At 42.7% G+C, this 14,514-nt stretch overlaps 5 non-coding genes across 5 annotated transcripts; 3 read left to right on the top strand and 2 right to left on the bottom strand.

The window, feature by feature from the left end:
- Positions 1–2,887: 2,887 nt before the first annotated feature.
- Positions 2,888–2,960, top strand: trnar-ccu (transfer RNA arginine (anticodon CCU)). Its single transcript has one exon. It is a non-coding gene; the product is annotated as a tRNA-Arg (tRNA).
- A 4,756-nt stretch (positions 2,961–7,716) lies between these two features.
- Positions 7,717–7,789, top strand: trnar-ucg (transfer RNA arginine (anticodon UCG)). The gene has a single exon. It is a non-coding gene; the product is annotated as a tRNA-Arg (tRNA).
- A 1,546-nt stretch (positions 7,790–9,335) lies between these two features.
- Positions 9,336–9,417, bottom strand: trnas-uga (transfer RNA serine (anticodon UGA)). Its single transcript has one exon. It is a non-coding gene; the product is annotated as a tRNA-Ser (tRNA).
- A 1,535-nt stretch (positions 9,418–10,952) lies between these two features.
- trnan-guu (transfer RNA asparagine (anticodon GUU)) lies at positions 10,953–11,026 on the bottom strand. Its single transcript has one exon. It is a non-coding gene; the product is annotated as a tRNA-Asn (tRNA).
- Positions 11,027–12,200: 1,174 nt separating this feature from the next.
- Positions 12,201–12,273, top strand: trnar-ucg (transfer RNA arginine (anticodon UCG)). Its single transcript has one exon. It is a non-coding gene; the product is annotated as a tRNA-Arg (tRNA).
- The last annotated feature ends 2,241 nt before the right edge of the window (positions 12,274–14,514 follow it).

The following is a 14,514-nucleotide window of genomic DNA, read 5'->3' as shown; positions in this document are numbered from 1 at the left end:
CAGAACATTGTTCCAGGAGTTGCTGTGGAACATCCATGTGGTCTTTAGCAAACTTGAGAGGGGCAGTGGTGGTTTTTTTTGGGGGGAGAGCAGTGGTTTCCTCCGTGGTGACCTCGCATGATCACCGCTCCTGTTCAGATTTCTTCTTATGGTGGACTCATGGACACAGACGTAAGACAAAGTCAACCACCTGTTCGCTAGATCCCATCCCCACTCAGCTAGTCAAAGATTCCCTCGAAGGACTGGCAGGACCTATAATTAGTATGATGAATGCATCGCTTGCGTCAGGCGTTGTACCTGATCAATTTAAGGTAGCGGTTGTTAGACCGCTCCTTAAGAAGTCAAATTTGGATCCACAAGTTCTTAACAACTACAGGCCTGTCTCAAAGGTCCCATTTCAATCTAAAAGTTTTGAGAGAATAGTTGTTGCCCAATGTCAATCGTATCTGGATTCAAATAATATACTTGAGAAATTTCAGTCTGCTTTCTGAAACTGTATTAACGAGAGTCGTAAATGATATTCTCTTAGCTACTGATGTGGGGAATGCAACAGTGCTTGTGCTTCTAGATCTTAGAGCTGCCTTTGACACGGTTGACCTCTCTGTTTTGTTACACAGGCTTGAGTTTGAGGTTGGCTTATCTGGAACCGTCCTTCAGTGGTTTACTTCACATTTTACTCATCGTTTTCATTATGTTCAAATATCTAATAATTGTACTGCTTCATCAACGTCACCAGTTCAATTTGGGGTACCAGACGGATCAGTGCCGGGGCCAATATTGCTCTCTCTCTCTACATGCTGCTGCTAGGTAGGATAATACGAAAAAATAATATGAACTTTCATTCATATGCTGATGACACTCAAATAAACATTTTGTTCACACCAAACGACAACTTTTCTATTATCACTTTAGTTAAATGCATTAATGAAGGAAAGACTTGGATGTGTGAAAACTTTTTGTTACTCAACTCTGAGAAAACTGAGGATCTGTTGATCGGAGGCAACAATACTGATAGGACTACTATAACTTCAGCACTTAACTCAGAGGATTTAAACATTTGCCTCAAAGAGACAGCACGTAACCTAAGTGGCATATTAGACACAAGGCTCTTAACAACTTGCATTGTTAAGTGCCTTGAGACAACCTTGTTGTGAAAGGTGCTATATAGAAATACATTGATTTGAACTGAATTGACAATGTAAAATGTTGTGTGTGTTGTTTGTTAAACAAGACTGTCTTTATTTATTATTATGCGTCAGATGAAGATCAGATCACATTTTAAGAGCCAATCATGTAGAAATCCAGATCATTCGCGTTTTAAAAGTTGCGGGAAAAGCAAAACAGGTGCTTTTCCTTTGTTGCGCAAACACACGACAACACCGTAGGCGGCAGGACTCGAAGCTTCGCAGGGAGACCCCCATGGCTTTCTAGTCCATCGCCCTAACCACTCGGCCACCGCCGCCGCCACTGCCTTTTTGATGCAGTCTAACATAGAGTGCCGGGCAGCGGCGGAAACCTTTTTCAAAGTCGCTTTCCGTTTAACAACAACAAAAAAAACTTTCACAAAATGCATGCTAGCAGACAAATGCGCCTCAGAGGACTTAAGGCTGGCTTCAAGTTGGAATGATAAAGTCTCCCCGTCCGGTCAGGAAAAGGGAACTTTGTTAGACAGAAAGAAGGAAGTAACAATAACGGAGAATTGTGTGCAAGGATTTTAGAAGCTGCGCAGCCCTGCAGTTTCAATAGCCCTTTTATTCGTGTTAGATGCTGGAATTGCCTTTTTTTGACGCTCTTACGAATGCGATGTCAACGAAAACAGAACAAAGCACAAAAAACCCTCAAGTCCTGCAGTTGGATAGAATGCCGTTACGCGTCCAAGCCGTATTTGACTTCATCCTACCATTGCAACACGGGGCGTATATGGAAACGAACACACGCTACGAATTGTCTCTAATCAGTCCCTACAGTTGTAAGGCGCCTGGAAGCGTGCACCCCCATCATTAATCTTTGCGCATCTGTGCAAGGTAAACTCTGGAGCAGTCTTTGAAACGGCTCAAAGGAAACACGTGATTGATTCCATGTGCATCTGGGGTTCATTTATTTATTTACATTTAATTCAAGGGAAAGGCTTGGGTCAGTTTCAGACGGCCTCCAACAGCGAGATTCAAGCGCCCCACCTTCAGCCCAATCTGCGCCGCCAGAACGCCAACGGCTCCTCTGCTCTCCGGGGTGCGGTTGTGACCCCGTAACCTAAAGTGTTGGTGGCAGACAAATGGAGACTAACAGGTGACATCCTAGGACATGACTACGTTGTGACACTCGGTGGGGATGGTGACCATTGCTTGGAAAAGAGTGCGAGGCCCCTTTAGAAAAACATTTTGTTAACAGGCATTCTGCCTCAGCCTAAACACCTATAGCTTGCAAAGCGCATGCTATTAGACAGGCACCTCTGCAAGACCTTAAGAGTCTCTTAAACTAGTGATAGTAAGGTGTTCCCAATGGGCGATGTTCGGCTTTCAAATCATCTCTCCGTGGAAGCGCCGAGATGCAACTGTTTAAGGTTTAGAAGCAGCTGACTGTTTCACTACCTAGCTGATCACTGTTTGTCAGGGAGCTCAGAGGTGAAAAGCCTGTCTGAGAGACAATTCGCCGTCGATCAGTTCAATATGTTCCGTACCAGCTCGGCGCACCTGAGATCATCTTGGTAGCCGTGTAGCTCAGATGAGTGAGAGCGTGTGTGTGTGTACCACCGTGATTGGATGCCGGTCCTTCTCAGGTCACAGTAAACCTTCTGCTGCCTAACTTCCCTAATTTTGGGGATCCCTTTGAAAAAGCAAAGGAAAAAAAAAACTGGCTCTTCATCAGCGTGATCGACCCCACTCAGTGTGCCCCAGTGGCCTAATGGATAAGGCACTGGCTTCCTAAGCCAGGGATTGTGGGTTTGAGTCCCATCTGGGGTGCTCCTGTCCCTTTTTGAGTGTACAAATGTCCTTGTGATTTGTGAAGCTGCAACCCCACCTTACTCAGTGAGCGTCTCTGCTTTTCTCTCAGTTGGGAGAAAAACTTTTGTAAACAGCCCTTCGGAATGATGTGGATTTCTGCATGAATGGCTCCTAACATGTGATCTTATCTTTATCTAAGTCATAATAATTAATAAAGAGAGTCTGATTTCACAAACAACACACGCCCAACATTTGACATTGCTGTTTCTTTATTGACCAAATGGTTTAAACAATCAAGGTCATTGATGGAAAAAGTATGTGAACCCTTATATTAAGGAGCTAGTGGAACCTCCTTTATTGACAAAAACCTCAACATCCAACAAACCTCAGCATCCGCCATGCTTCCCAGGTGGGATGAGGTTTTGGAGTTGGTATGCAGAGTTTTGTTATCTCCAAACATAATGCTGTGCACATTTACCAACAAGTTCAACTTTTGTCACGTCTGTCCACAGAACATTGTTCCAGGAGTTGCTGTGGAACATCCATGTGGTCTTTAGCAAACTTGAGAGGGGCAGTGGTGTTTTTTTTGGGGGGGAGAGCAGTAGTTTCCTCCGTGGTGACCTCGCATGATCACCACTCCTGTTCAGATTTCTTCTTATGGTGGACTCATGAGCACAGACGTAAGACAAAGTCAACCACCTGTTCGCTAGATCCCATCCCCACTCAGCTAGTCAAAGATTCCCCTGAAGGACTGGCAGGACCTATAATTAGTATGATGAATGCATCGCTTGCGTCAGGCGTTGTACCTGATCAATTTAAGGTAGCGGTTGTTAGACCGCTCCTTAAGAAGTCAAATTTGGATCCACAAGTTCTTAACAACTACAGGCCTGTCTCAAAGGTCCCATTTCAATCTAAAAGTTTTGAGAGAATAGTTGTTGCCCAATGTCAATCGTATCTGGATTCAAATAATATACTTGAGAAATTTCAGTCTGCTTTCTGAAACTGCATTAACGAGAGTCGTAAATGATATTCTCTTAGCTACTGATGTGGGGAATGCAACAGTGCTTGTGCTTCTAGATCTTAGAGCTGCCTTTGACACGGTTGACCTCTCTGTTTTGTTACACAGGCTTGAGTTTGAGGTTGGCTTATCTGGAACCGTCCTTCAGTGGTTTACTTCACATTTTACTCATCGTTTTCATTATGTTCAAATATCTAATAATTGTACTGCTTCATCAACGTCACCAGTTCAATTTGGGGTACCAGACGGATCAGTGCCGGGGCCAATATTGCTCTCTCTCTCTACATGCTGCTGCTAGGTAGGATAATACGAAAAAATAATATGAACTTTCATTCATATGCTGATGACACTCAAATAAACATTTTGTTCACACCAAACGACAACTTTTCTATTATCACTTTAGTTAAATGCATTAATGAAGGAAAGACTTGGATGTGTGAAAACTTTTTGTTACTCAACTCTGAGAAAACTGAGGATCTGTTGATCGGAGGCAACAATACTGATAGGACTACTATAACTTCAGCACTTAACTCAGAGGATTTAAACATTTGCCTCAAAGAGACAGCACGTAACCTAAGTGGCATATTAGACACAAGGCTCTTAACAACTTGCATTGTTAAGTGCCTTGAGACAACCTTGTTGTGAAAGGTGCTATATAGAAATATATTGATTTGAACTGAATTGACAATGTAAAATGTTGTGTGTGTTGTTTGTTAAACAAGACTGTCTTTATTTATCAAAAAATAAAAGGAATTTGCTAGGAATGCAAACGTTAGGTTGCGCTTCTTCATGCTGCATCGTCGGCATGAGTGGAGCTTTTTAAACGTCTGTACTTACTGTGCCCCATAAGAAATCGTTTGTCCCCATTCAAAAGAGATTGTGCGATGTCCTGCAGTGTTCGCAAAGCAAACCTTTGACAGTTTGAAAAGAGGAATTTATTCTGCTTCCTGTGCGTGCAGTAGTTACAAAGTTGAACGTCTTTACACGATCTGCTGCAGTTTTCAGTGGGCGGGCTTTGTCAGAGGGCTTGGAAAAACGCACTGTGTTTCGGCTCGGGAAACATCATGAGAAGTGTCCTGCATGTTTTCTGTGTATAGCTGTCTTTTAACGCATACAGAATTCATTCGAAATCATTGATTTCTCCAATTAACAAGGTTCCCTTAAAGGATGAGTCAAAGTAACGTCTAATCGGATTAGTTTCCTTAGAGCTGGTTCAGAGTTTGCTCAAGAGTTTACCTTTCACAGATGCGCAAAGAAAAATGTTGGGGGTGCACGCTTCAAGGTGCCTTACAGCTGTAGGGAGTGATTCGAGACGATTTGTGGCGTGTGCTCGTTCCCATATACCGTACGCCCCGGGGTGCAGTGCTAAGATGAAGTACAATACCGCTTGGGCACGTAACGGCGTTACACGCAAGTGCGGGACGTGAGGCTTTTCGTTTGTTCATTTTGTTTTGCTCTGCTTTGCTTTGTTTCGTGGTCAAGAGGCGTAAGGTAAGTCGTAATCCAGGGAGAACACTGGTGGCAAACAGTCCGAGGTGAGAGGCGAGGTCCAAAGTCGAAAAGGCAGAAGGGGAGTCCAATATCCAGAATAAACGAGGTAATGGAAAAAACGCCAGGTAGAGCTCTCAAGGAGTAGACTCAATACCAGCGGGAAGCAAGTAAAGATGGTAAAAATAGCACTGCGTACCCCACGGTGGAGTGTGTGCAGGTGGGTTAACTCGTGCGGCGGCGTTTGTTAATAATCACCCTCTGCTGGTGCTGTTTAGATTGCTTAAGAGTTGGTCTTAACTGCCTGGCGGTCATGACAAGCTCCTCTTTAAGCTGTGGTTTAGTTTTGCATTCATGTGTTTCTAGAGCAGTTATTTATGGGGGTGGGTGGGTCCTTCACAGAGGCTCAGGACAAATCCCCTGCATGAAAGTCTACTGTGTGCGTTCAAACAGTCACAGGTCAAGAGCCAGGCAGGAGGACAATGGACAGATGAGCCAACGAACTAAAAATAAAAGAACAGATATGAAAAAGCCACCATCTTTTTCTTTTTGACATTTTCCGACTTTCATGCAAGCCAGGACAAAGTTGCTCGTAGCTACTTGTGGATTCAAATACTCTATCGAGTGCTTTGATGAGTTTTTGCAATTTGATTGTCGTCCTGTCAGCCTGTTTCTGTTTTTTTTTTTTCAATCTAGGGATGGAAAGTATGAGGGAAATGATGGAGCAATCAATAACCGCTCCGGAAAAATGGCAGAAAGAAATGGTCCGTCACTAAGGACATTTGTGAAGCAGAGGAGTGACATCACCACAAAGGCGACTTATTCTGCTGATCGTTTTGGTGAATAATGATTGAGGCGTGTTAAGAGAAAGGTAGCTGCGTCAGCATGCTTAGGCTGCAAAGGATAAAGCAAAGGTTTACTCCATGCTGAAAAGAGAAGAAAAGAAGCACAACGTTTCGGCTGTGGAGCCTTCTGCACCATCTTCTTTAGCGATGGTGATGATGTTTACATTGGAAAAACTGAGACACACATACTGGAGGGGCTTGAACCACCAACTTTTCAGCTCCACAGAGTCTGACAGTCTTTTGTGCGCCCTACATTTGCAGGTTTATGGTCAAAGAAAACAATCACTTGCGCTTCTTGCAGCCGGCAATCTTTTTCCACTGACAACCAAGAAATGGATTTCATCTTTCACAAGCTGTATGGATTTCTTCAAAAACAAGTTATTCCAGAAAGGAAATGAATTCTTGCATTAAACTGAACCAAGCTGTACATGTTTGTCTGAAATGAGACATTCGGCACAACAAGACACGGAGAGAGGCACCGCTGGTATTCAGACCCAGGATCGCCTGCTTACTAGGCGGGCACTTTAAGCCACTAGGGAACAGCGCCAGCGGAGCACCGCGCTTTTACAGACACTTGGACACATCTGCGTTCGGTGTGCACTTAACCTGCTCTCTGAGCCCGTTGCCTCCGTCCCATTTAATAGCAGAACTGACGCCAAGAGAAATGATGAGAAATGGCATTTATCGGGCACTTTTCATGTCCAAGGAGCTCAATGCCCTTGACACCTCCCCAAGGCGACAGAGCTGTGCATTCTTTGGCGACACCATTTTTTCTTTTGTTTAATTTCTATACTTATTGATAGAATAAAAACGATATGTCATGTACTGTAAGGGAAATGTCTCTTTTCATGGGGAAAGCTAGCACCAGCAAATGTTGTGTTTAGAAGAAGTGATTTAACATGACACGTGACCTAATTTACCGGAGCAAAAGCTCACCCAGCAAGCCCTGCTTTACTTCTACAGGAGAGAAGTACTGTAGAGTCTGCAAGATGTTCAGCTGGGTAGCTACGTCAGCATGCCTCGGCTGCAAAGGAACAAGTACTAGGTTTATTGCATGCTGAAAAGAGAAGAACGGAAACACAGCGTTTCGACTGTGAGGTCTTCTCACACCTGAAGAAGCCTCACACCTGTAAAAGGCTCCATGGTTTTCTTTCTTCTCTTTTCAACATGGAATACACCTATTGTCTGCAAGATGTGACAATTTCATGGTGTTTTGGAAGAAAACCTTTTTTCTTTGAATTCAAAATCAATCGGAATTTCAGCACGACACATCAACACTTTTTCTGTTTTAAGGAGATGATATTTTAAACCTGATAAAAATAGTAGGAAACACAAGTTTCTTGCTGTGAAAATTTAGATGGGGAAGTGTACTACTAGTAGCAGTGTAGAGCTCTCTGTGGTGGAGTGCAAGCGCATGTTCTATGGGCCAGTGGCGTAATGGATAACGCGTCTGATTTCGGATCAGAAGATTGTAGGTTCGAGTCCTGCCTGGCTCGTGAGGCTTTTAAACCTCTCAGGTTCCTCGGTAACAGGTTGCCGTCATGTATATGAACTATAGAAAAGCATTTGCCACAACCCGTAAATTAGCACGCAAGTGCGGGCTGGTGAACACAGAACTGTATGGAGATCATCTCCAGCTCCGAGCTCAATTGCAATGAAAAAACATGCAGAACAGAACTGGAGAGCAGCTGAATTTGTGCTCAGTAGGGTGGGGAGGACTCAGCATTGCTATTGTTCTAATTGGCATGAACTGCAGGGGATCTGAATCAGAACATGTCAGTCAGTTTGATCATTGCGTCAATATGTAGGCCACGTTAATACAGAATTATTACTTTGTCTGTCTCGTCTTTGTATATAGCTGAATGTCCCTGACAATTTCATGTTAGTTTTTAAGAACGACATTGGTGCTAATATATACATATATAGCATATAAGGATCACGTAAAAGTTTAGTCCATGCTGAAAAGATAAGAAAACCGCCACAACGTTTCATCTTGGAATAAATCTTTACTTGTTGTTTTGCAGCCTACCCATTCTGACCTAACTCCTCCCTTGAAATTCCCTAACAGATAAGGGTACGTAACGGCTCATGCGATGCTCAGTTGCAATTTGTCCCAAAACAAACAAGAACAGCAGCTGAGGGTTTGAGTTTGAACATGCACTGTATTAAAGCAGCTTTTATTTCCATTGATAAATGCTAGATATTCCTACAGAGATTCTCCAGGTGAGTAAGCGATTCCTGTTTCTGTTTCTATTTCTGTTTCATATATACAGTATATATATGTTACATGTGTCTCTGCAATAGTATAAATGTGTTATACACTATCAGGGGCTGCTTTTTTGTGCACCTCATCTACAACAAGGGTTTTTTTTTTCATTTATGTTTGTGGACCTTCACCATTTGAGGAAGTGAGTTAGATAAGAAAGTTACAGGTATGGTGAGCAATGACTGACAAAGGCACGTACTGCGTATTCCTTACAGAAGTGTAAGCAATTTGTTCTAAAAAACACCGGCTAAAGTCCAACATCGTTAGCAATCTTATTACTTAAACAGAATTAACATCAATAAACTGTAAGGTGCTGGTACATGCGAGTAGATTTGATCTTCTATTAAACAAAAATGCAATTACAGCTCTAAAAAGGTCAACCTAGACTTCTGTAACAGATCTGTTCAGGTCATCGCTGTTTCTCTGACCTTGTGAGTCTTTGGAATTTTAAAAGTGTATTTTGCTTGCCTTTCATGTGGTCTGTGTACAAGTCACTGTGGCGTATGCGGTCCTACACAGCCTTGCTATAGACGTGACGAGCCTCCGCTATGTTGCAATGGAGAACAGGTTCAGTACGGAGCTGCCGAGAAAATTCAGCTGGAAAGCTCGTTGCAGAAAAGCATCGTTCTCTGTGTCCAGCGGCAAAGCGTCCATCGTGGGTGCTGAAGAATCGATTTCACAGGCTGTGGGTCCAGGCGATTTAGAGTGTTAAAGGTCCCAGCGAAAACGACGCTGGTCCTTTTACACGCACGCACACAACCAAATGCAAAGGACGCCGTAGTCGGCAGGATTTGAACCTGCGCGGGGAAACCCCAACGGATTTCAAGTCCGTCACCTTAACCACTCGGCCACGACTACAGCAAGCGCCGTGGCCACTGCCTTCTTGCTACAATCGAACAGGGAGTGCGAGGCGGCGGCGGCAGCGGAGGCAACTTTTTTCAAGTTCGCTCTCCGTTTAAGAAACCTTTTACGCCATACGTGCAAGCACACACACACACACCTCAGAGGACTTAAGGGTGGCTTCAAGTTGGAATGATAAAGTCTCCCCGTTCGGACATGAAAACAGAACGTTCTTAGACAGAAAGCAATCAACAACAGAGACATCTGGACGACGATTTTAGTCTCTGCACTTTGAATAGCATTTTTACTCCAGTTACAGGAGATGCACCAATGGCCCTTGACCTACGCTCTTACCAATGCCTTGAACATTCAAACAAAACAGCCCTCAAGTCCTGCGGTTTAATATAACGCTGTTACGTGTCGAGGCAGTATTTGACTCTGTCCTACCGTTGAGACACGGGGCGTATATGGAAATGAACACATGCTACGGATCGTCTCTAATCGGTCCCTACAGTTGGAAGGCTCCTTGAAGCGTGCACCCCCATCATTCATCTTTGCGCATCTGTGAAAGGTAGACTCTTGAGCAATGTTTGAGCCAGCTCTAAGGCAACTAGTGCTATTGGACAGACACCTCTGGAAGATCCTAAGAGTCTCTTAACACCACTTCCAGCAGCAAGCTTAATTGTTCGCTGGAGGTCTCCCACCCAGGTACTGACCAGGCAAAGAATCACCACTACATTGAATGAGGAAGTTAATCCTGAAATCCAATTACATATCTCAAGGTAAGACAAATCCATAAGAACATGTCTTAGTATTACTTTGTTTACATTAGTATGGCACTGAGTTGGAGCTCCTCTTTAAGCTGTGGTTTAGTTTTGCATTCATGTGTTTCTAGAGCAGTTATTTATGGGGGTGGGTGGGTCTTTCACAGAGGCTCAGGACAAATCCCCCGCCTGAAAGTCTAATGTGTGCGTTCAGACAGTCACAGGTCAAGAGCCAGGCAGGAGGACAATGGACAGAAGAGCCAACGAACTAAAAATAAAAGAACAGATATGAAAAAGCCACCATCTTTGTCTTTTTGACATTTTCCGACTTTCATGCAAGCCAGGACAAAGTTGCTCGTAGCTACTTGTGGATTCAAATACTCTATTGAGTGCTTTGATGAGTTTTTGCAATTTGATTGTTGTCCTGTCAGCCTGTTTCTGTTTTTTTTTTCAATCTAGGGATGGAAAGTATGAGGGAAATGATGGAGCAATCAATAACCGCTCCGGAAAAATGGCAGAAAGAAATGGCCCGTCACTAAGGACATTTGTGAAGCAGAGGAGTGACATCACCACAAAGGCGACACATTCTGCTGATGGTTTTGGTGAATAATGATTGAGGCGCGTTAAGAGAAAGGTAGCTGTGTCAGCATGCGTAGGCTGCAAAGGATCAAGCAAAGGTTTACTCCATGCTGAAAAGAGAAGAAAAGAAGCACAACGTTTCGACTGTGGAGCCTTCTGCGCCATCATCTTTAGCGGTGATGATGTTTACATTGGAAAAACTGAGACACGCGTCCCTGGGTGGGCTTGAACCACCAACCTTTCGGTTAACAGCCGAACGCACTAACCGATTGCGCCACAGAGACTGACGGCCGCTTGTGCACCCTACATTTGCAGGTTTATGGTCAAAGAAAACAATCACTTGCGCTTCTTGCAGCCAGCAATCTTTTTCCACTGACAACCAAGAAATGGATTTCATCTTTCACAAGCTGTATGGATTTCTTCAAAAACAAGTTATTCCAGAAAGGAAATGAATTCTTGCATTAAACTGAACCAAGCTGTACATGTTTGTCTGAAATGAGACATTCGGCACAACAAGACACGGAGAGAGGCACCGCTGGTATTCAGACCCAGGATCGTTTGCTTACTAGGCAGGCACTTTAAGCCACTAGGGAACAGCGCCAGCAGAGCACCGCGCTTTTACAGACACTTGGACACATCTGCGTTCGGTGTGCACTTAACCTGCTCTCTGAGCCCGTTGCCTCCGTCCCATTTAATAGCAGAACTGACACCAAGAGAAATGATGAGAAATGGCATTTATCGGGCACTTTTCATGTCCAAGGAGCTCAATGCCCTTGACACCTCCCATTCTTTGGCGACACCATTTTTTCTTTTGTTTAATTTCTATACTTATTGATAGAATAAAAACGATATGTCATGTACTGTACGGGAAATGTCTCTTTTCATGGGAAAAGCTAGCACCAGCAAATGTTGTGTTTAGAAGAAGTGATTTAACATGACACGTGACCTAATTTACCGGAGCAAAAGCTCACCCAGCAAGCCCTGCTTTACTTCTATGGGAGAGAAGTACTGTAGAGTCTGCAAGATGTTCAGCTGGGTAGCTACGTCAGCATGCCTCGGCTGCAAAGGAACAAGTAATAGGTTTATTGCATGCTGAAAAGAGAAGAAAGGAAACACAACGTTTCGGCCGTGAGGTCTTCTCACACCTGAAGAAGCCTCACACCTGTAAAAGGCTCCATTGTTTTCTTTTTTCTCTTTTCAACATGGAATACACCTATTGTCTGCAAGATGTGACAATTTCACGGTGTTTTGGAAGAAAACGTTTTTTCTTTGAATTCAAAATCAATCGGAATTTCAGCACGACACATCAACACTTTTTCTGTTTTAAGGAGATGATATTTTAAACCTGATAAAAATAGTAGGAAACACAAGTTTCTTGCTGTGAAAATTTAGATGGGGAGGTGTACTACTAGTAGCAGTGTAGAGCTCTCTGTGGTGGAGTGCAAGCGCATGTTCTATGGGCCAGTGGCGTAATGGATAACGCGTCTGACTTCGGATCAGAAGATTGTAGGTTCGAGTCCTGCCTGGCTCGTGAGGCTTTTAAACCTCTCAGGTTCCTCGGTAACAGGTTGCCGTCATGTATATGAACTATAGAAAAGCATCTGCCACAACCCGTAAATTAGCACGCAAGTGCGGGCTGGTGAACACAGAACTGTATGGAGATCATCTCCAGCTCCGAGCTCAATTGCAATGAAAAAACATGCAGAACAGAACTGGAGAGCAGCTGAATTTGTGCTCAGTAGGGTGGGGAGGACTCAGCATTGCTATTGTTCTAATTGGCATGAACTGCAGGGGATCTGAATCAGAACATGTCAGTCAGTTTGATCATTGCGTCAATATGTAGGCCACGTTAATACAGAATTATTACTTTGTCTGTCTCGTCTTTGTATATAGCTGAATGTCCCTGACAATTTCATGTTAGTTTTTAAGAACGACATTGGTGCTAATATATACATATATAGCATATAAGGAACACGTAAAAGTTTAGTCCATGCTGAAAAGATAAGAAAACCGCCACAACGTTTCATCTTGGAATAAATCTTTACTTGTTGTTTTGCAGCCTACCCATTCTGACCTAACTCCTCCCTTGAAATTGCCAAACAGATAAGGGTACGTAACGGCTCATGCGATGCTCAGTTGCAATTTGTCCCAAAACAAACAAGAACAGCAGCTGAGGGTTTGAGTTTGAACATGCGCTGTATTAAAGCAGCTTTTATTTCCATTGATAAATGCTATATATTCCTACAGAGATTCTCCAGGTGAGTAAGCGATTCCTGTTTCTGTTTCTATTTCTGTTTCATATATATATATACAGTATATATACAGTATTGTACTATTATTATATAATTCGTTACACTGTGGCTGTGTTGTGTGTGTTAAGCTGCTGTTGCACTGCAATTTCCCTCACGGGATCAATAAAGTATCTATCTATAAGAAGACATTACCAACAACGACCACAAGATGGAGATATTGTCTAGACATTACCAACAACGACCACAAGATGCAGATATTGTCCAAAGAGGCAAGAAGGGCAAATAAGGTAAAATCATTTTTTGTAAGAGATTGGTGTCAGAATGCACATCCGTATCCCAAACAGAATCTCTAGTAAAATATGATCATTTGTGAAACAGGCAAATGAGTGTCTGCTACAATATGATTGCTACAGATGCAGCCATTCAAAATGCGCGGGCGATACTGCATTATTTTCCGGTACGCTGTACGCAGTCTACCGCGAGTTACCGGTAAATACCGCGAGTTACCGGTAAATACCGCTAGCAAAATAATAGTATCCGGAATTTCCGCAAGGTGGAGCTAATAAAGCTCAACTTCTCATGTTTGAGCTGTAGCCATCAAAGTCTTTAATGAAGATATTACTAATAGTATTAATAATAAATGACCTTGGACAAGCTGTAAACTCAAAGTATTGCCCTGGTCCACATTATTTTTTTCACTGACCTTCTTTGTAAAAGTAACACCACAGCATTTCGCAATCACGCATTTTTTTCCAATCATGCAAAGTACAGTAATTTTTGAGAATCGATTCACCATGCCTTTCACATGCTCATAAAAGAGATTGATTTAGGAACATAAACATATTACCGTATGCAAACTGTACTGTATACAGTTTGTATATGTATATGTATATGTATATGTATATTTAATGTCTTAACTGTGCCCGTTTAAGTATTGAATATTTATATGGAATTTTACCACTGAAGGGAAATCTTAGTGCCTGAGCATAAAAAGAATAGGAGCGTAATGCAACGCGTGTGAAGGCCATAAACGATATTAATTTTGGAACATAAACATACAGTATATGGCTGGTCTCGGTACTTTAAAGAAAACATACACGAAACATGGTTTCATTATGACCAGAATCGGTCTTGAGATATTTTTAACTTGATTTACAGTATTTGAGAGGTATGTCTTGACACCGATACTACGTAAATACTCCTCACGTATATGTTTCTAGGTTTATATTATGCATTTCATACGGTCAAATTGCTTTTGAGCAACTGATAAGAAGCGCGAAACGGTATGCCCAGGGCGTTTTAGTTTTTGTTTTGTTTTAATGCAGTGCAGTGGATTGATTAGAGATATCAAGTACATACAAGTCATTTTTTAAATGTTGTAGTTCGTCTTGTAAAAATGTTACGAGTACATCATCTGTCAACAATTACACAGGTTCTGTTTCCATATTGCGGTTTTTGGTTACGTAATACTATTTTCTAATTTCACGTTGTGAATATATGATTTGGGCAAACAGAGCCGC

Source organism: Lepisosteus platostomus, chromosome 22 (genome assembly GCF_059453375.1).
Source record: "Lepisosteus platostomus isolate fLepPlt1 chromosome 22, fLepPlt1.hap1, whole genome shotgun sequence".
Taxonomy (NCBI): Eukaryota; Metazoa; Chordata; class Actinopteri; order Semionotiformes; family Lepisosteidae; genus Lepisosteus; species Lepisosteus platostomus.
Note: the sequence above shows the minus strand (reverse complement) of the source record. Positions and strands in the feature narration are given on the sequence as shown.